This window comes from Python bivittatus, unplaced genomic scaffold (assembly GCF_059951505.1).
Source record: "Python bivittatus isolate LINGU-HERP-01145 unplaced genomic scaffold, Pbiv_v1 ctg000840_np1212, whole genome shotgun sequence".
In the NCBI taxonomy this organism is placed as follows: domain Eukaryota; kingdom Metazoa; phylum Chordata; class Lepidosauria; order Squamata; family Pythonidae; genus Python; species Python bivittatus.
Genome location: NW_028277113.1, coordinates 24,152,182 through 24,175,312, shown reverse-complemented (window position 1 = coordinate 24,175,312; position 23,131 = coordinate 24,152,182). Strand labels below are relative to the sequence as shown.

Here is a 23,131-nt window from a genome sequence, read left to right as displayed (position 1 = left end):
AAATGGTCCCCTTAGGCATTTTGGGGGGGGGGGTGCCTTCGAGTCAGTGTTGACTATTGACTGCCTGGACTAGTCCCTTCAATTTTCTTGGTAAGATTTCAGAAACTGTCTACCATTGCCTCCTTCCTAGGGCTGAGAGAAAGTGACTGGCCCAAGGTCACCCAGCTGGCTTTCTGCCTAAGGTAGAACTAGAACTCATGGTCTCCCAGCTTCTAGCCTGCTGCCTTAACCAGTACACCAAATTGGCTCTCTAGGCAAAATTTAGCAAACAAAAATACACATATTTTGGGCTGGTAATGTGAGTGGACAATAGATCAAGGAAAAAATGCTTGGCAAGATTGAGGGAAGTAGGACAAGGGGAAGATAATGGATCAGATGGCTGGAAAGGGTCAGAGATAACTTTTGAATGATTCTGGAAGAGCTGCAGATTGTTTCCCCACACAGGTTGAGATAGAAGGCTTTGTTTATACAGTAACTGAGAATCGGGCCTCACTCAATGGCACCTAACCAGCTGCTTGTTTAGTCAGATTCATTTACTGTAGTAAGTGAACTATGGGACTGTTCTTGCATGATCACAGCAGGATCTTGACGTATGCCTTTCAAAACAGTAAACTCTATTTCCAAAAAGAAAAATGAAAAAGAAGAAAGAGAAGAATCGAAAGACTTACTGGGCATTTGTAAATGTTTGAATGCAGTTAAAATATTTCTTTGAATTCTAAAGTTTTTCATCTCAGCTTCAAGCTGCTCTGCTTCTTATACCAAAGTCCAGAAGCCTTCCTTGGAATTTTTTTTTTTTTAAATCTGGTAGATCTATTAATCTATGATCTGGTTTGCAATTGAAAAATTTAATCTATTATTGTTCTCTTTTTCTGTTATATGAGGTACAGACAAAAGTGGCAAATAGGTAAATCAAAGTTATATGTTATATTAGAAAAAGCAACTTTCCTAGTACAAAAAAGTATTTTGCCTGGCTTCAGGGGCACCATTTCAGCACCATTCTGATATTGGCCCAGGTGCAGTGAAAAATGTCATCTTTACTTTCCTCCTCTCCTTTCCAGTTACAAGCTTGCTTGGCAGCGCATGACAGATAACCATGATGCTGCTTGCAAATATAAAATGGAATACTCTTGCAGCAGCGTCCAGGGAGGTCAGCAAGTCATGAATCAGCATAAATAGATAATGACATGGCACTGAATTTAGGCAAATGGCCTGGTTTTTTGGATATTGACATTTATTTCAATAAATAATCATAGTTTATATGTTTGCCACTAATAATTCCTATAAAATGTTTTTGTATTTTACATCACTGTATCATCAGTATTATTATAAATCTCCAAATAATAAAATATTTTGCTTTGATTTACCTATTTGCAACCTTTGTCTGTACTTCATAATATAACATTCCTTTGACAGCATAAAATGAACAAACATAAAAACAATTTAAATACAAAATAATATATTGAATTCATCAGTATTATTATAAACCTCCAAATAATAAAATATTTTATTTTGATTTACCTATTTGCCACCTTTGTCTGTATCTCATAACATAACATTCTTTTGACAGTGTGAAATGAACAAACATAAAAACAATTTAAATACAAAATAATATATTGAATCATAAATTGAAATGCATCATTAAAATATAACAACAAAGTAAAATATATAGCATCCTAAAGTTAAACATGCAGCTTTCACACCTGAGAGACCAATCTGTATTTAAAAGATGTGGGTCAATGGAGAAGTCTTCACAGAACACCAGAAAAGAATAGAAGATTGATACCAGGTAGACCAAAAACAATGCTGTTCCATAATGGGAATTCCATGGATGAAAAGCACCTTTTTTCATTTTAAACAATTTGTTAGATACTTACATGTTAAGTGTTCTCAAATTGCCTTCTGGTTTATGATGAGTAAAATAATTCTCAATTTGAATACTATTGTATCTTTTGAAAAAAAGAAAGTATTTTATTGACATAAAAAACTGATTTGCTATTACAGAGATAGCTATAATATAATAACATGGAATTCTAACTTTTTAAAAAATCCTTTCTCTCCAAAACCATGATTTTAATAGAGGCAGGACACTTGTGAAAACTGCTTCTTGGAGTTGGAACTTTGTCAATATTTTTTGCTTCACTGAAAAATAACCCTTCAAAAATACGTTTATTCAGAAATGTAGTAGCAGCAAAAAATTATTCCAAGTTTGGGATTGTGGTAAATTGGTGGGCTGTATGCTTTCTTAGTCACCAATTGTAAAATCAACTGTCAACACATTTGAGATGCTGGAAGGCATATATCCAGTTTTCTTTCAATGTAAATAATATCAAACATACTTTTGTTTAAATAGAAACATTGCCAGATATAGATACAAACTTTAATTAGTTTCTGAAACATATTGGAAGGTATCTTTCTATATTTTAACTATAGGACCATATACAGAATTGAAATTGTAATATGTTCTCCTAGTAGCGTCTAGTACAAATAATATATGACAACAAAATGTTGGGGTTGATTACTAATATGTGAAAACTTTAAACAGAAATAAAAATAAGCAAATTACTTCATTTATGTCAAAAATGTCAAAGACAAAATGAATGAATATATTTGTAACACAATAAAAAAATATAATTAGGATTATAATTATAATTGAGCTTGAAGTGATGGGGTTGAATTTCATGAACATTTTCACACCTTTCAAAAATGCTGCCCCTAAGTGAAGCTTTTTTTTTTAAGGAGAAAATATATCTTTATTATCTTAGGAAGTGGACCAGCGTTCCCTGGTTTTCAGTTTGTGCAGTAACAATGAAAGGGATGGCAAAATGAGACATTCTTCTGGATCCAAATAAAGATTCTAATTTGAATACAGATGTTGATTTTTTTTAGGGGGATTTATATTACAAATATACTTGAATTGGGCCAGGCCTAATATCTAATGCTCAGATTACAAATGTGTACATTCACTATATCTTAGTATCTTAAATCTATTAATACATATCATTTATAATCATTTTGATATATGTACATGTGAGTGTCTGCATACTACTACTAATACTACTACTACGACTACCCAGGGCAAAGAAATTGAAACCTTGCCAGAAGTAGTTCAAACTGTAGAGGCAAATCAGGGGGAAGCAATAGAGGAAGCCAGCATAGCAGTTGAATCATTTTCATTTCCAAACCAGGCACCCTCTTCTCTGCCTTCTCAAGAACAAAGCCCTATAACTAAAAAACAAGAAGGATTGAAACAAAGAATAGCTGAGCATCTAGAAGAGCACAGAAAATACAGAATAAGGTTGCCTGTATTGAAGCTTGTTATAAAGAAACAGCACAAGTATTAAAAGATGCTAATACTGTAATATCAAATATAAGCACCAGCTCACTAGTCACAAACCAACAAATGTACAGCATGGCTGCAGTTATAATTGAATACCTTGGATGGAGAATCAACAAACAAGAAAAAAAGCCAAGCAGTGCACCACCAAAATGGAAGATCAGATTGGAAAATAAGATCAGCATGCTAAGATCAGATGCAAGCAAGCTAGAACAGATGAAAGAAAAGAAGCTGAAGAACAAGATCAAAGAATACCTGAACAATAAATATCACAGATCAAAGAAGCACTGGAAATAATAAAGCAGGAAATAACAGCCATAGCCAAGAAGATCAGCAAGAAACTCGAATAGCACACTTAGGCAGAACCTCCAATTTCAGTCAAATCAGAAATGTTTCTACCAATCCATCAGTGGAGAGACTGCAATGAACCAGTCAACACCTGACAAAGAAAAAACTGTGCGGTTCTGGGTGTAGCTATGGGACAACCCAAAGAAATACAACAAGAATGCAGCTTGATTAAAGGAGGTAGATAAGAATAAAAAAGAAGTTGAAATGTAATAACAGCAGAAATGGTGGAGAAAAGGGCAAGGAAGATCAAGAATTGGTCAGCACCAGGTGAAGATGAACTGCATGGTTTTTGGTTGAAACATCTGACTGCTCTGCACCTACTCATTGCCAAGTAGATTAAGAACATACTGCAAGGAGGTGAAATTGAGGATTGGTTAACATCTGGCAAAACCTACCTGATAATGAAAGATCCAGCAAAAGGGGCAGCACCATGCAACTACAGGCCAATTACCTGCTTACCAATAACTTTGAAATTGCTAACTGGTGTAGTAGCTGATGCAGTCCAACAGTATCTAGTTGAAAACAAGCTCTTTCCATCTGAACAGAAAGGAAACTGCCCAAGCAGCAGAGGAGCACAATATCAGCTCCTAATTGACAAGATGATTTTGGAAAACTGCAAGAGAAGGAAGGACCAACTTGAATGTAGCTTGGATTGATTACAAGAAGGCATTCAACTCCCTGCCACATGATTGGATAATCAATTGCCTAGAAATAACAGGAGTCAGTAGAAACATCAGAAGTTTTGAGCAAAGATTAATGGCACAGTGGAAGACACAGTTGCTGGTCAATGGTGATAGACTGGGAGAGGTTAATATCAAGAGAGAAACCTTTCAAGGAGACTCAGTATCACCACTACTATTTGTCATTGCATTGATTCCTCCATCAACAATACTGAACAAGTCAGCCCATGGCTGTCAAACATCAAAAACATCTGCCAGGCTGTCCTACCTCCTTGGACGATCTGAAGCTGTATCGAAAAACGCCATCTGAAATAGAATCACTGCTCAAAACTGTCTGAATATACAGCCAATATATTGCAGTGGACTTTGGACTAGGCAAATGTACCACCTTTACCATCAACAGGGGAAAAATAGTGAAGACTGAAGGAATCAAGATGTCCTATGGAAATAACATGAAGGGTCTGGATGAAGAAGATCACTACAAATATCCTTCAGGCCTGCAACATCAAGCATATTGAAGTCAAGAAGGAGGTTAGTAGTGAATACTTCATGAGAGTAAAGAAGATCTTAAGGTCCAAACTCATGGAAGAAATAGCTTCAAGGCAGTTAACACCTGGGCAATTCCAGTTATTAGATACGCAGCTGGAATAGTGGACTGGACTCAAGCAGAACTAGAAGCCCTGGATAGGAAGACCAGAAAGATAATGACAATGAATCATGCCCTTCATCCATGCAGCAATGTTGACAGACTCTATTTACCAAGGAGCATAGATGAGCATGGAATGTTACAAGTACATCAGAAAGTTGAAGAAGAAAAAAGGGCATCTGAAGGACAGTGAAGAAGATGCACTGAAGCTAGTACACCATGAAGGCTTACTCAGTACCAAATAAACTAAACTGCCCTATAAGAAAGACCAAATGAAGAATAGAAAAGAGACATGGCAAGGCAAAGTATTACATGCCCAGTACACAAAAAAACTAGCAGGCAAAGCAGACAACAAGAAAACCTGGCAATGGCTAAGAGCAGGAAAGTTGAAGAAAGAGACAGAGAGGTTAATCCTGGCCGCACAAGACCAAGCCTTAAGAACAAATGCATATAAAGCCAGAATTGAGAAGACAACAACAGACAGCAACAAGTGCTGCCTCTGCAAAGAAGCTGAAGAAATAGCGGACCACCCAGTTAGCTGCTGCAAGAAGATCGCACAGACTGACTACAAACAACAGCATGACAAAGTAGCAACAATGGTGCATTGGAATATCTGCAAGAAATACCGTTTGCCTGCAAGCAAGAACTGGTGGGACCACAAAACAAAGTAATACAAAATGAAGAAGCTAAAGTGCTCTGGGACTTTAGAATCCAAACAGACAAGCACCTGCCACATAACACCGCAGACTTAACAGTTGTTGATAAGAAAGACAAAAAAGTCTGGATAGTGGACATTGCAATACCTGGAGACAGCAGAAGAGAAGAGAAAGAACTGGAGAAAATCACAAAATACAAAGACCTGCAAATAGAACAACTGTGGCAAAAGAAAGTAAAGATAGTACCAATAGTAATAGGTACCTTGGGTGCAATCCCAAAACATCTGTAGCACCACTTGAACACCATCGGCATTGACAAAATCACCATCAGTCAATTGCAAAAGGCAGCTTTACTTGGAACAGCTTTCATCCCGTGACAATACCTTTAACACCATCAAACAACAACATCTGCCTATCCCAGGTCCTTGGGAAGGATGAAGATCAGTGGATAAAAATGCCAAATCCAGCCTAAACATTTGGTGACTGTGCGACGAACAATAATTTATTAAACTTGTATGCTGCCCAACTGTCAGTGACTCTGGGCAGCATCTATCTATCAACTTTGACTTTAAGAGATAATTGGTTTTGAACATAAAATATAATGATTATGCAATAAATAAATGAAAAAGGGCCACAATATTTTTATGTTAATTGTTCTGTTATGAAGTATTTGCTGTTCTGGTAGTCCATAGATTAAAAATGTAAACATTGATAAGATAGTATCTTTCTTAGGAGGGAGGCCAACCAACACACAAAAAATGTTTATCAAAGTATTGTTGAAGGCTTTCACGGCCGGCATACGATGGCTGGTGTGGGTCTTCCGGGCTGTGTGGCTGTGGTCTTGAAGTTTTGTTTCCTAACGTTTCGCCAGCACCTGTGACCGGCATCTTCAGAGTGCAGGAGCACAGACAGGAGTAGTTCTCTCTGTGCCCAGGGTGAAGTGACCCTTCTGTGGGTATTTATAGAGATCTGGGGGGAAGGGGGGGATGGGTGTGTGTGGGTGGGGTTGGGTTACTGAGTGGCTGCTTGTTTTGGTGTCAGCATCTGTGTGTATCTTCCTGGGGATTAGGCAGGGTTTTTTCTTCTACTGAATTGTTAAGGAGGGGCTGCTGGGGGTGATTAGCAAGTTCATTGTGTCAACTGTTCACATGTCCTGGTGGTTGAGCTGAGTTCGTTGACCTTTTGCAGGCTGTATTTTTCAGGATTGGTAGCCAGGTTTTGTTGATTTTTAGACTCTCCTCTTTTTTATTGAAACTGTGCTGGTGTTTGTGAATCTCAATGGCTTCCCGGTATAGCCTGGTATAGTGGCTGTTGGTGTTGTCCAGTATCTCTGTGTTTTCAAATAGGATTTTGTGTCCAGTGTGCTTGAGAGCATGTTCAGCTACTGCAGATTTTTCTGGTTGCTGTAGTCTGCAGTGTCTTTCGTGTTCTTTTATCCTGGTATGGATGCTATGTTTTGTGGTCCCGATGTATACTTGCCCGCAACTGCATGGTATGCGGTATACTCCTGCAGCGGTGAGGGGATCCCTTTTGTCTTTTGCTGATTTTAGCACTTCTTGTACTTTTCTGGTGGGTCTGAAGATTGTTTGGAAATTGTGTTTTTCCATCAGTTTTCCCATGCAGTCTGTGACCCCTTTGATATAGGGTCGATCCATGAGGGTTTTGATGACTTCTGTAGTCTACAGAAAACCCACCCACACAGACCGGTACCTACAAAAAAACTCCAACCACCACCCACGTCAGAAAAGAGGCATCATCAAAACCCTCATGGATCGTGCCAATCGGATCTGCGAAACCCAATTCCTAAACTCTGAACTTAACCACCTTAATTGGGTCCTACAAGTGAATGGCTACTCCAAGAGTGAAATAAAAAGAGCCATCAAACCAAGAAAGCAACATGCGACTGAAGAAGAAAAACAGCCACCCACCAACAAAGTATTTCTGCCCTATATCAAAGGGGTCACAGACCGCATGGGAAAACTGATGGAAAAACACAATTTCCAAACAATCTTCAGACCCACCAGAAAAGTACAAGAAGTGCTAAAATCAGCAAAAGACAAAAGGGATCCCCTCACCGCTGCAGGAGTATACCGCATACCATGCAGTTGCGGGCAAGTATACATTGGGACCACAAAACGCAGCATCCATACCAGGATAAAAGAACACGAAAGACACTGCAGACTACAGCAACCAGAAAAATCTGCAGTAGCTGAACATGCTCTCAAGCACACTGGACTCAAAATCCTATTTGAAAACACAGAGATACTGGACAACACCAACAGCCACTATACCAGGCTATACCGGGAAGCCATTGAGATTCACAAACACCAGCACAGTTTCAATAAAAAAGAGGAGAGTCTAAAAATCAACAAAACCTGGCTACCAATCCTGAAAAATACAGCCTGCAAAAGGTCAACGAACTCAGCTCAACCACCAGGACATGTGAACAGTTGACACAATGAACTTGCTAATCACCCCCAGCAGCCCCTCCTTAACAATTCAGTAGAAGAAAAAACCCTGCCTAATCCCCAGGAAGATACACACAGATGCTGACACCAAAACAAGCAGCCACTCAGTAACCCAACCCCACCCACACACCCCCATCCCCCCTTCCCCCCCCAGATCTCTATAAATACCCACAGAAGGGTTACTTCACCCTGGGCACAGAGAGAACTACTCCTGTCTGTGCTCCTGCACTCTGAAGATGCCGGTCACAGGTGCTGGCGAAACGTTAGGAAACAAAACTTCAAGACCACGGCCACACAGCCTGGAAGACCCACACCAGCCATCAATGTTTATCAAACTTTATGGGTTTCTTCTTCATGCTGGCTCTATATTAATCCAGGGGTTTTCAAACTGTGCTGTTGCAATTGTCTAAAAAAATAAATTTATGTGACCCTACCCTCGAATTAAACTGTCAGGCTAGGCTGTGACAGAGCTACAGGTCTTCTGCTCTACTGTGGACAAGCAGGGTTGCATGCCCAAAGCAAGATTACTGTCAGAATTTCTACTGGGGCTCCTTCTACTGGGGCTTTGCATTCAGAAAGGCTATTGAAAGAGAGCCAGGTGTCTGGATCCTCTACATCAGCGTTTCTCAACCTTGGTAACTTTAAGACGCATGGACTTCAACTCTCAGAATTCTGGGGAATTCTGGAAGTTGAAGTCCACAAGTCTTAAAGTTGCCAAAGCTGAGAAACACTGCTCTACATGGGGCAATTCAATGCCAGCAACTCAAAGGTATCATGTATTTGGGGGGTTGAGACCCACAGTTTGAGAATCCTTGGGTTAAGCAGTTAATGTTAGAACATCCAAGGAGATTTCTATAATATTATGTTCCTGTTAAAAGACAGTTTGCTGTTCTACTTTTGTGAAATCTCAAAACACACAATCTCTAACTGCTTTCCATTACATATTAAGTGATGAAGAAGACATACTCTTATTAGGTAGAAGGCAGAGTTCTCAAAGTACTTTCAGAAAGTTTTCTTAAACTTTCAAAAGTGCACTTAATGCAGATCAGTTATATTTCCATTCACATTTCTTTGTTCTACAGATTAAGTCACTCTTGTCCCTGCTTCTTGGCTGATATTGCTTATGGAAAATATATTTTACCTACATGCTATTTCTAATGTTCCATTTTAAAAGCAATGAATTATCCTGGGTTGCTGCAGAAAAGTATATATTGTCATTGTCCCCCCTGTCCCCACCATTTACCCCATCACTCTAAGAATGTTCCTGCACATTATAATAGGTGCTGTAGTTTTACGTAATAGGTAGAAATGTCCTCTGTGTGTGTTTGTGTGTGTGCACATGCATGTGAAACTTCTCCATCTTTTGAACGGAATAGGAAAGCTAACCTTTATACAATATACTCCCAGGGCTCTAAATGTACTAGTTTATTTTTACTGAATTTTTAGCGAGGACATGGACTCAGGGATTTTCTATCATAGTTTCAGTATTATTTTAAAAACTCAGTCCTGCTCTCTTAAAATGTAGAGGGAAATTGCTAAAATATACAATTTCCAGACTTTTGACATCAGAATGCTGTGAAATTGCCAGCTGCCCATCTTCAGATTAGTACATATTGTATATTATCGGCTGTTAACATCAATACAATACATTGATGTGGAATTTTCAGAGGGCATAATCTTAACTAGATTTTATAGTGGTTTTTCTAGTAAGTAATGCTATTTGTTGTTTCTGAGTGTTACTGAAACTGCTTATTATTTACCTATATGCTTTTAACCTCAAGTTTTATAATTAGATGTTTACATGTTGCAATTTCAGTGTTGGAGAGATAACATTTTTACATCTCTGTAGTAGTAAGTCTATATTCTGGTCACTCTTTCTTCCTCCCTTTTTGCCTTTCTAGCTGTGGCATGAGGACAAAGTGGCCCAAGACCCATTTTCGAGTAGCAGCTTAGTTAAGAAAGTTTTACTCAGACTCAATGTTTTTTTTCTTCCTTTTCTTTTTTCAATTTTTAAAATTCTCTTTTTTGTCTTATTTTATTTTATTTTTTTAGCATGTCAAGTTTGCTAATCTTGTTCTGTTTGGTTCACTTATTTTCCTTTATCAACCTGTATAAAAACACATATATCCATACTCTTACTTATATACATTCAAACATAAATACACCAAGTAATAACACAATGGAGACTTTAATATCAAGCAATTTAGCCTAAGATTGAAACCCTTATTATAACACAAATACTTTGATGTATACTCTTCCTTTATTTTCTCACTCATTACTAATGTTATACTTAATTTTGAAGAAAATGTTAAATAACCATAATGCTTGTAACATTAATATCTGAAATTTCAATTAAAATTAATAGAATATCCACTTATCTATAGTAATGACCCTAAGGCATCTAAATAACAGAATATTAAGAATTTAAATATATTATATAAATATTATTGTACTGAAATAATATACTGTATTAAAACTGAGATGGATTAATAGATGGTCTATGTGGCTAGATTTAATAATCTGTTAAAGGATTGAGTTGGTTCTATATTAATTCTTTATGGGTATATCTCTAGTTTCTTCAAATGTTACTCAATTAATTACTATTTTGCATATTCTTTTTTGATTATATTAGCAATGTTATATTTTTGGTTGCACTTCATCATATGTTCTAGTTGTTATACTTTACTGAAAAATATTTAATGTTAAAAAAAGAAAGATTTACTCAGCTGTAATAAACAATGTATCAGAAAGAGGCTTTCTTAAAAGTGATAGAATATTCAATATGTCATTCTTATGTTATGGTTCGTTCAACGAACATTCAAAGTTACAACAGTGCTGAACAAGTGGTATTTACAAACAATCCTCCAAGTTCTTGCTGTTCCAGCACCCCGCAGTCATGTGATGGTAATCTGGGTGCTTGGCAACTGGCTTGCACTTACAATGGTTACAGGACCTTCCCTGCCGGCTTCCCACAAGTAAAGTCAATGGAGAAACCAGCAGGGATAGTCGCAAGTCACTCTGGTAAGTCTCCCGCCAAGAGCTGCCATTCCCAGCTCTGCTGCGCTCACACTGCATCTTGCCAGCCACCCGTGCACCCTCTCACACCGTCCCCCACCTGGCAGGAGCCAGCCCTGCCACACTTGTGCTGTGCTGGGCACCCGCGCAACTTCATACACCCTCCCCCACCTGGCAGCAGCCACCCCCACTGTGCTTGCACCACGGGTCACCCAGCAGCAGCTACTTACCTGCCTGCCAACCTGCTTGCAAGCCACCTGGGACTTGCAACTTCCTGCCGGCCTCCCCACTGACTTGGTTGTTGGAAACTGGGAGGACGTTGCAAGGAGGTCCTCACTTAACAACCATGATCCTTCCTTAACAACAGCAATGAGGACTACAGGGATTGCTGTTGCTAACTGAAGCAATCACGTGACATTGCGCTTTGCAACCACATTGCTTAGCGATGGAAATTCTGTCCCCAATTACAGTTATTAACTGAGGACTACCTGTATGCTTAATGTGTATCTGTATACTTGTATATTACTCTTGAAGAGTAAACTTTAACAGGGATGGGCAATCCATGAGCTCGATATGGCCCCTAGCACAATTTTTTTTTTTTTTGCCTCAGACCCCCACTGCCACATCTCATTACCAAAATTAAGAGACAAAATAGGGACTTTTTGTGGTGAAATTTTTGAAATGTACTCTTAATGACTAAAATAGGTAAGGTCCACTAGTTTAATAAGCCTATTTTCTTTGACTTGTCTCCCCAAAACTTAGAAGAAGTGTGAAACATTTGAATCTTCCCTTGTCTGTTTGATGTCAACACATCCTTGCCCTGTATTCCTCAGACTCTAAAACCCCTTTTTCTTTAAAAGTGAATTCCATGACTGTATGAAATTTACTCACACCTGCTGTAAGATATACCATTCTGTTAAAGAAAGGACTGGGTAGAAAGGACATATCAACTATGTAATCACACAAACACTCTGCTAAATTATGAGCTTGAGTTCATTGTTTTGATATTATATCTGAAGTGAACCACTTGCTTAATTAATATTAAAATCTAAATCATGCTTAGAACTTCCAAATGTACAACAGCCTAAACATGTTTATGATTTTTGTTTAATTTACATCTTCTCAATTTCACATTCACTTCTGTTGCCATGCTGTAGAACCTCTGGATATAAAACACTAATACTGTAGTAATGTAGAAGTCATGCCAGATAGTGACATGGTTCACACAATCACTTCAAATCATGCTTCTGATTTTAACTTTATGGCCAAATGCTAGATAAAATCTGCTAATTTAGATAGTGCTATAAAGTATGGTTGAGGGTGATGTCTATTGCAACAGCCATTAATAGAGAGTGATACTATTTTTTAAACATGTGGCGTAGCACAATTCAATCAAGAATTTATTCTGAGGATTTGAATAGGAATGCTCCCCCTTTAAGATTGGATATAATTTTGAATGGGAATGAATTATTACACACACTTCATCAATTGTGTATTCTTGTTCTGCCTTCCACCCCATGGACACCCATGAAGACAATCATGGGCAGTCTTCATTCTCAATGAACACTCTTTGCCCTTTACCCCATCCCCATCCTTGTGCATGATGACAGAATGTTCCATTGCTTTTTTAGCAGTAAAACACAAGTTCAAAAGGTTTAAACCATGGCTGCTAATTCTGCAGTTCTAGAGTTGATTGCAAATTTCAGTTAACAACCATATATAGGAATTGACATTATAAACCAATATCAAACTAAAGCTTACTTCCTGACTAAGGTTTGATATCTGAATTGAGCCAATTTCACATTTTAGAATATTTTAGTTTCTTTGAATGTAATGTTTATCATAATTTCAGACCTTTGCTGATGTAGCCAAGTCTCAGAAATAATAGACTTGTTTTCTTCCAGTTTTTATACAAGTTCAAGAGATTTTGCTGATCAGTGTTATTACTTATTCTAGCTTTCCATTTCAATATAAATGTTACTGTTGTTTATAATAAAACTCCTCTATATGCAGACATTTTTGAGAAATGTCATTGCATTTTTTATGAAGTGGGCTTGGACAGAGAATTCAGCATTTGACAAAACCTGAGTTGGATTTGAATCCAAATAGCACAGCTTTACTTTCATCTCCAGTAATGATATTGGGAGAAAGCAGGAAAGGAACAAGTTCATAATGTACTTAATGCTGAACTTCTACTAGCCTGAAAAAAATCTCATACTTAATCCGCTCTATTCGTTTTGTAAAGCAAAGCAAAGTACCTTCTTTCACTTTCTCTGATTCTTGGTCCAGGATTTTGTATATTTATCATGGGTTAAAACAAATTTTGTGCAGTGGCTAAACAAGTCCCTACGTGCCTAAAATAGTTTAGCTGGCATTACAGTAATTTAGAGTTTATTTTAAACCATGATTCCTGAATTCTAGGCAGCAGCCCAGGAACCAGGGAAAGTGAAACCAACCCTGGCAAGGCAGGCAAACACACAACTACAACACTTCATTCAGATTAACTGAGACTTGTCCATATATCGTTAACCAATGGTTTAACATTGCATATGAATGCTGCCATGGTGGAACACTGCCGCTTTGCCTCTGGTGCCTGTTGCAACAGCAAAGAATCCGAATTTGAAATCATGCTTTATTCTTTCACCAAGTTCATGTTATAAATAACAGAACAGAGATGATTTTATCATAATGGAGACTAGAGCTAATTACTTTAACAGCAGTACCTTCAGCAGGACAGAGTAAAGGTTTCCTAAATCCTTAGGTTTCTTAGTCCTTACAGTTAGATGCAGACATATATAGAGGTATATACGCAGACAAGAAATAATTGAAGTTAAAATATTTGTTAAAGCTTCATGAAAGTAATAAGAATTGAAAACCTACAAGAAAGTACTTATCAAAATAGAAACATGAATCAGTGGCAATAAAGTTTGTTTGAGGAACAAAAAGTACATGCCTGAACATAAAATAAACTATATTAAATGTTTATTATCAGTACATTTTAATATAAAAGAGAGCAGAGGAAAACCTAGGAAAATTTCATACTTTTGAATTACTTGCTTCAAAGCTTTAAATGGTGGTATAAGAAATAAGATTTCCCCTTATGATTTCCCACTGCTTTAAGTTAGTAAGGCTAAATATACAATGTATGAACCTCAGCACATGGTTCAGGATCTCCAAGTGGCTTCCCAAACTTAGATTTTGCAACTAAATCACTAAGCAAGGTATAGAAGCATCAAAACAGTTGTGAAGGCAGATTTTTTTTTAGTGATACCATAAACTGGCTTTAATTTTAATTTCTGATTGCAGCTTTAGATCTTTAAATGTTATATACATACAATACAGTATTGTATGTTTTATTTAATTGCTACTTTGTACATGCTTTTTGTCTTTTCTGCTTTTTAATGAAATACTTTATTTTATTTGTGCATTTTATTTACTTTCTAAATCTTTGCGGAAGCTAGATGTGTAAAATAGCAAGAAAATAAAATTACATTTTAAAACTTCAGTAACAAAATTCTAACAACCAAGAAGAAGTAATCAGGAAATAAACACACAAACATATATCACCGTAAGATTTGTACTACTAGCTTCAATGCTTTCTGAGAAAAAATGTGTTCCATATAAAATAATATATTTACATATTTGTAAAACAAGGACTCACTGTTAATCTTTTGTTAATTTCCAGGTAATTAAACATTATTATCTGTTTACGAAATAATTTATGAGATCTATTTACAGTATCAAGGCTGCATGATACCAAACTCTAGCTTTATCACTAATTAAAATGCATAATTGTCATGATTTTAACATGAAAATTTTAAAAAGCCATTACATTAATTGTCTAAGAGTTCATTAATTAGCTAACCTCAATCTGATGACAACTTACAAAGAACAAAAATGTAACTTACTTAAGACAGCAAATTAACAATTGAATGTAATAAGATTTGAATAGGAAAAGAAGTTTAATCCATGATATCACTTAGGAGACATGATAAACCCTGTGAGCTTTTAAAATATTTTGTACAGCTTTTAAAATTATTATTTTTAAAAAATTATGAAACCATTTAAAAAGTATTATGTCCGTTCTTTGAATTCAATCAAAAATATTTTTTAAAAGTATAATGTGTAGCATTTATTTTCTAGATTTATATCTGCCTTTTGTTCAGGAGCTGCTGGCGTTGTACCTAATACTCCCCTTTTTCATTTTCCCCTACAACAATCCCCATATGATTATGACTGGCCTAATATCCAGTGAGCTGCCATGGATGAGGGTGCACTTGAACCTGGGTCTTTGTGGTGTCAGTGCAGCATGTTAACTTACTCCACCACACACTGTTTCATAGCTATGCACAGAACATTATAACTACATACAATTTGTAGTATTATTTGGATTTAATAGTATTTGTAGTATTTAATTAAACTTCCTGAATATTTACTGAGGGTGACGTTGCACCAGAGTTATGGACCTTACTCCTACAGTACAAAATGTGCACAGTTCACTCTCATTTAGCATCTCCACATATTCCAGATGTTTCACAGATTAAATTAGAAATGGATAACTTTAGGAAGCCTGAGGCCCCATCAGAGGCATTAAAAAAGAGGGAATATCTTGAAAGAGATATGGGTGAGGCCACAGCAAAAAAATAAGTATAGATACTTTTAGAGGGGCTGCACTGTAATGTCCCTATTAGCATGCATGTTTGTCCGTCTGTCAATCAATCAGTCAGTCATTGGCTCCTGGTCATTTCAAAGCAAAATATGCTACCTAAGTAATTGTAGTGTCTTTGTGGCCAACTAAAGGTCTTTATATTAATATAATTAAATGATTAAAGTGTGCAGTCATAGAAAAGGCACTGTAAAAAATCCTGTTACCTTATATGCAAAATGTATGCTGTTTTATGAAATCACATGCAAAAAGAAAACACCCTGAAAATTGTTAACATACTGATTTTAATCTGCTTGAAGCGTGTGCTGACCCACTTTGCTCTATAAAATGTTTCCAACTGGCTAGCCTCCTGAAATTTGACAGGAGCTGTTGAAACCTGGTCTTGCTGCCTTTTTCTGTGGCAACTAGAAACTAGGTTGGTGAGCAGCCTAAGATCCACTGCTGAGTCCATAGCTGAAGTGAGATTTGAATCCAACTCTTCCATGAAAGGTAATATGCTTTTTAAAGATTTAGCGGTAGTGTTAACACTTTTATTTGTACTGGGATTATTTAAAGATGAACACGTTTAGAGATTGACACTTGATGTAACATGAAAGGGAGTTTTGGTGGGGGCATCTTTAAAATAAAATTCTGGAGTACTGGAGTATCTAGCAAAAATATTCTATCTAGTTGGAGATCATTTCTTTTCCTCTCCTCTCCTCCACAACTCCTTGAACGATACATAAAAGGTTTTTCTAAGTGTCAGAGGACTTTCTCAGGAAAAAATGGTGAGATATAACTCAGAATAGGGCAAGGCAATTTGCATAGCCACATATTTTTAGCATTTCCTGAGTTTCCTGATTACTGTTTAATTCTTATAACTGTAATGTTTTTTTACTAAATATGAACAATTTGACACAGAAATATTTTATAGATAAATTAATAAAACCAACTGTATTATATGCAATCTTGGATTTTTATCTATCAAACAATTTGTTAAAACAGTTGCTAAATTCTCTCTTACCAAACTATGTGTACGCATGTGTTAGGCTTTCATATACCAAGATTATTGGTATATGAGCAGTAATATAAGTAAGCAAAATATTTTTGTACAGTTAAATGTATGTTACGCTTGTTTTCATGAACAAGACTTGTTCATGTTTTCCAACAACTCATAAAGTACATGCAAATTATATGTATCTGGAAGAAATTATGCATTTTTGTATCATATGAATTACAATAATCTAGACTAATGCCACACATTTATTACCTTCAGTCTTCTAATTAAACCTCAGGATACAGGTAATCCTCATCTAGCAACTGTAATGGGGACTGGCAACTCCATCTTTAAGTGAAGTAGTTGCTAAATGAAAAATCACGTGACTGCTACTGTGCTTATGATTTTACTTCACCTTTCCTTTGCTTTACAGTGTCAGAAAGATAGGACCTCAAGCAGCTGGTTTGGTAAGACCAAACATTGGGGAAACTTGACTCATGAGGAACCCCAGTAAAAGGGTAAATTTTATAGCCCTTTTCCCCACTCCCCCGCCCTTTTGAATGCTCACTCTGGTGCTGGGATAATTAGCAAGAAGAGAATTGATGTTTGTATTTACATTCATTGGAGAGGAAGGGATTACAAGAGAATAGACATGCACACAGTGGAATACACACCAAAAGGAATGTGCTAGTGCCTCTTAGGGCACAAAGAAAAGCCTTTAATGTGAAACTGATTAAGGTCTTGTCAATTTCAGGCAGCAGCGGCTAGGGGCCCAACCTTCTAATCAAGGAATTAAGGCCACAGAGCTGAGCTTGTTAACTTGTTTTTAGCATTTTTTAGGGATGTGCTATGGTGTGGAGAAAAGCAGTTCAGGAAGAGATTGCTTGTTTAGGCAATCACTCTGCTCTGCAAGGGGGAGAAAAGAAAACGGGTCAGGCATAGGACAGTGCATACTAACTGACTGTAATGGCAAACCGGTGACTGAGAGAGAGACAATGTGAAGGTTGTAAATGTGGGCATTGGTCATAAAGTTACTTTTTCATCACCTTTGTAACTGCGAAAGGTTGCTCTCCAAAGCAGTTGCTAAAGGAGGAATATCTGTACCTCTGTTTTCATTAATCATGAAATTTAGAGATTGACATTTCATTTTGAGTCAGAATAAAGACAAAAATCAAAGAGTGTTCTTTTGGGGAGGGTGACATCATATCTCACAATTTGTTTTTGTTTTCCTAAATTACTAATGCTGGGAAGTTATCTTTTTTTTTTAAAAAAAAGTTCCAGCTGTAGAATAGCAAGTGGAAGGAAATGTTTTAAAAATTACTTTATTATATCACTGACACTAAACAGATATACTCTGATGAATGAGGAAAAGTATTGAGGAATGAGGAGTTAAGAAAAGTATTGAGTCACCTAGACTATATCAGAAATATGTCATAAATTTAAGGGGCATAGTTAATGGATAATTTTTAGTTCTGTGTTACTATTGTAATTTACATGTGGTTATAAAGGACACAGTATAAAGGACACGTTATAAAGGACGAAGCTACAACATTGCAGCTTGTGAATTTACAACACTTTATAGTTCTGTCATTCTGAAACTTTCAGATTTGACAGTTTTGAATTCTAGTTATTTTCTTAATTTTGATTTTTTCTCTGGTAGCCTTGATGAAATAATCCCGTAAGAAACCTGACTGAAGTAATCTGGGCTCCTTCATATTTGTGTGATTGGTAATAATAAGGAATGTGTGTGTGTATATATAATTAGAATACTGTATATACATCTTTATTGGTGGAACTGAATTGCTTTTGTTACTTTCTTAAATAGTGAAGAGCAGAAACGAGAAAGAAGGAAATGTCAGAATAATTAAATAAATCTTGAAATTTGCAGATGTAGGGTAGCCATGGAATATTTAGTATCAGTTGGAAAAGAAGAACTGAAAACCAAGCTCTGCATTAGTCTCTTAGAGTTTATAGCATCCTGGAGGAAGACAAGACTAGCTGGCCATTCATCGAAATAATTATTGAAACATTTGTCTTTTCTATTTGCTTTCCTTTTGTCATAAGATCCGAAGTCCTTTTCTTTACCTTTCATGATGATATTCCTTCACAAGGGGCAATACAGTATCACAAGGCTTCTTTCCTACCAGTTTTCTGGAATTAGTGAAGCTGCTATGAGGTTTGCCTTCTTTCATGGATTTCAGTTCCTTTTTGGAAAGTGCTTTTATGAAAATCTGCCAATTCTATCAATTTAAGTTGTCTTGTAGTCTAAGATACTAGTTAGTGTTACAGTATCACTTTTGTGTATGAAAATGGAATGAACGAATCCATGACTCTCTGGAGCGTTCAGCAACAGGATTTAGAGTATGAGTTGATTCAAGAAGAAAGACATGTAGATTCCTGGTAACTCAACAGTCATAATTTCTTACCATTAGCTCCCGTATCTGATCTCTAATCAGCTTTTATGCATCTGATTCTCAGATCTTTGTTTTGTCTTTTGTGGACTAAAAGCCTGGACATCATTTTAAGTTGAGACGCTATAATTGCTGAAATCTTAATTTGTTAAATAAGAATTATTTTTCTTTCCTCTGTTCACTGTCGTGTCCAACATCTTAGTATTTCTGGAGAGATGAGTTCTTGAAAATCTTTTTGAGTCAGTAATTCTCAAATATTATGGTATCTCAAATACCTAATAGAATACATGAATTTATATGATCACCTGACATGAATAAAACTAATGATCACATTGGTGTTAGGATTTGGCAACAAATAAATATACCACTTAATCTGAATAACTAAATGTTAACCTGTTTATCACAGGGCTTCTCAAACTTTGCAGTATTGCAATGACCTATTGTGGGTTGCAGAGGCAAAGTGAGCAAAACTCAGAGTGAGTTTTTCCTGCATTCCCACTTTGCCTGCCAGAAGCAAAGCTGGAATACTCTTAAAAACTCCTGCTATTTTGCCTGGACAAGCCTGCATGTGGCTTGAGTGGACAAAAAGGGAGCAAAACCCAGAACAGTTTGAGTGCTGACACTGTGCCTGTGCAACCCTGTTCAAATTGTTTTAAAAATTGTGACCCCTCCCCCTCCATTGCTTGCAATTTTTGTTGATGATTGTGACCCAGCTTGACAACCCTTGTTCTAAGTAATGTAAGTGATGCAATATATTTAATCTTTATTAACACAATTCATAATTTAGCATAAATAAGGAAAATAAACTATTTCTTGAGTCACATTTTAATTTTTTCTGTGCTTTTTACTTTTACATGTGCGGTATTGTATTACAAGCTACTTTGTTCCATTAAAATATATTTGGATTATCAACAGTGGCCAAATGTACTTAATTTTTTTATAAGTATATGCTAATTTATAGATAACATTTTGAAAAGTTTGAATAGGAGGAAAATCTAGTTTATTTTAGGATCAAATATTTAATATAATTATGCATAGACTTTAATATCAACTACAAAAGATGATATATTTGTATAAAATGGGCTAATGTAGTGTGAAGTTGGCTGGTTCTCTATCATTCTCTGCAAATAATTAAACTGTTCACCTTGAAATACAGAAAATTTCTTACTTCCATGTCCCTTACTAGCATCACTTCATTCACTCCTCCATTCCCCAGTTCCTGGCAGAGCCCAGAGTAAAGTAAACCATGTGCATTTGTACTGTCATATTTGATTTGGACTATATTATCACTGTTATTTGAAGTTAACATGAAGTGCAGTGTCTGCATGACCCATTTTAGCAGCCTATTATCATAATTTCACTGTCATATGGCTACTAAGTTAATGTACTTACAAATGACAGAGAAAGTGTGTTGCATGACCTCAGGGTTTTCAAAAAGTAAATGACGTAGTAGGTCATATTTCAGAAAATAACTAGAATTTTTTAGGGCTTTTTTTTTTTTGGCACCTTGAGGTGTCATTGATTGTCATGGCAAAACAACTTGGTTGTTTTGATTTAAAGATAGGAATTAATAAGCTTTGTCACAATGGTATTCAGTCAAAACTTTAAGGAAAAGCTGGATAAAACACTGGGCTTGTTTTTTTTACTGTTTTGTTTTTTTTAGGTGGTGGTTATTGTTTACATTTTAAAAGTTATTGTTGTTATAAGACTTCACTTAACATTTCTCAATCAGCTTGTTTATGCATTAATTATGTACATAACAAAATTATTGAAATAACTGTTGGAGGCTTTTGTATGACTCATATGATTTGTTATATTCAAGTGATATGAATCAAACGAGATTTGTATTTTAAGCATTTAGTTTAGCATTGCAGAAACATACAGGCAAACATCCTAGATGGGTACAGGGTGAAACTAAATGTTGAGAGGCATTAATGTTTCTTAGAAGTACAGTAGCCAAGAAACATGCCGGTATGGGTTCCAGCTTTCATGGTTTCTCCTTTTCCTGATCATTTTTTTTTCTCAAGTTAGTTCTGTCATGTTTATTGTACTAAGTAAACTGACTTACATTTGTATACTCTCTATTGCCTCATTAAGATATTATTCATTGCTATGCAAATAACTATTTCACAACTGCTCTCAGTAAGCAGTACACTGATTGCAGCCTTGAACCTTTGTGGCAGGCCAGCTCTGCCATGCATTAGGTAGAACTCGGTAGTCATTTTAGTTGCTATTTTAGGTATCAGGAAAAGTATTACTATATTTTTAGTGTCAGGTAGAGGAGAAGAGCTATAGAATTTTCTGCCACTACCATATAATGAACATAGCAGGATTAGGTACTCTGTATTTTCAGATGCCATTTGTTGCCTTCATCCTACAATATGTTGGTTTCTACCATTTCAGTATTTCGGTATACGTTTCTCAATATGTATTCAGTTTCCTGTTCGCTGAATGATCGCTACACATAATGAAAAGATTTAATTCAGTGTAGTTAATATGTATAGATTTTTAAGTATTGTATAAAGTTAAAGTATAATTTATTTAAATATTGCTTTTGTTGTTAAAATGATTAATTTTGGCTATGTATGAGGCTGATGAAATGCAACATTGCTTGAAAGTCCTTATGGCAATAGATTTACACCTCTTGTGCTGTGTTCAAACATTCTTTGTCATATTATACAACTTCATTTGCTGTAGCTAAGACAATATCTTGCATCACATTAAATTTGGAGACATCATCCCCTGGAAACATAAAGTATCCTGATGATACCAATGATTTTTAAATTGTTTGATTAAAAATGTTGGGGTTACTTCTAAATGCAGTGCCATATTCCAGCATGAGTTCTATCTGTGATTATTAAATGTTATTTCTATGTGTTTTCATGCACAAACCCATACCCAGCATGTACGGAAAAGAAAACTGAGTAGTGAGGCCAAATGTGCAATGAAATGAAATTATATCAGTGGTTCCAGATGTATATAACATAATATCTGTGATCTGTCTGCAGCTGCTATTACTGTGCTAATGCTTTATTTTTAGTTATGCAATACTAACCATTTTAGTAGGCAAGAAGCCCAGGGTTCTAATTAAATCTGATTTGAACTAATTTTAACTCACTATAAATACAAGCTCTGCAATTTCCCACTGTACTATTTTACATGTATGTGCTGTATTCTGGCCAGTGATACAAAGGTTGTGTTCATTTGCTCCAGTACATGTATAAGAAATTTTTTACTTCATTGCCACCCATATGGAGACATATATGGATAGAAATTTTCCAGCAGTCAGCATCTCATCTAACTTGGAATAATTCTGTAGATCTGCATAAGAAAAAAAATAGACATCTATATTTGAAAATAATTCCTGAGTCATTCTTTCATGTTTATATTTTATTGTAAATTGCTTCAGGGTTTTTAAAAGTGAGAACACATATATGGATGTTCTTTTTTATATTTTGATTTCATCTTGTTTTCAGGTCTAACTGGTTAAATGTGCTAATCATACTGAGTAATATTGGGGACCTTCTTGCCCATTTTCTCTATAACCTGGCTGAAGATGTGGCATAGATATTCCAGCTATGCTTAAATAACAGTGTAGTTGCAAAGGGTTGGTGGTTATGTTCTAGAAACAAAAAGATAAAAGGCAAGTCAAGCAGGCTTAAGTGCAGAGACCAACTCATACCAATTTTGTTTCCCCTGTTTTACCTTAGAGTAATGTTTTATTTTAAAAATAAACAAACTAAGGGGAGAAACTGGGCTTTGCAAAATGAATGTTACTGGGACTTGAAATTAATCAAGTTGGAATAAGTAGCATTTAAAGTCTTTGTTTTCAATATATTCCTACACTTAAAGCTTGCAATTAATTGTGCCTGATTACATTGAATGCAATTTTGTTAATACTCTCCCTTTACCTTTTATACTTGAGCAAAGA

At 36.1% G+C, this 23,131-nt stretch overlaps 1 protein-coding gene across 4 annotated transcripts in view; it reads left to right on the top strand.

Moving 5' to 3' along the window:
- Positions 1-23,131, top strand: part of TSHZ1 (teashirt zinc finger homeobox 1) — a 78,228-nt gene that overhangs the window by 34,273 nt on the left and 20,824 nt on the right. Inside the window, exons 1-2 of one of the 4 annotated variants that reach the window (XM_025164332.2) lie at positions 14,961-16,302; positions 17,223-17,307. The exons of the other annotated variants lie outside the window; for them this stretch is intronic. The gene's annotated coding sequence lies outside the window, so the exon portion shown is untranslated. Of the gene's footprint in view, positions 1-14,960; positions 16,303-17,222; positions 17,308-23,131 lie in introns of those variants that run through there. 4 annotated transcript variants of the gene reach the window in all.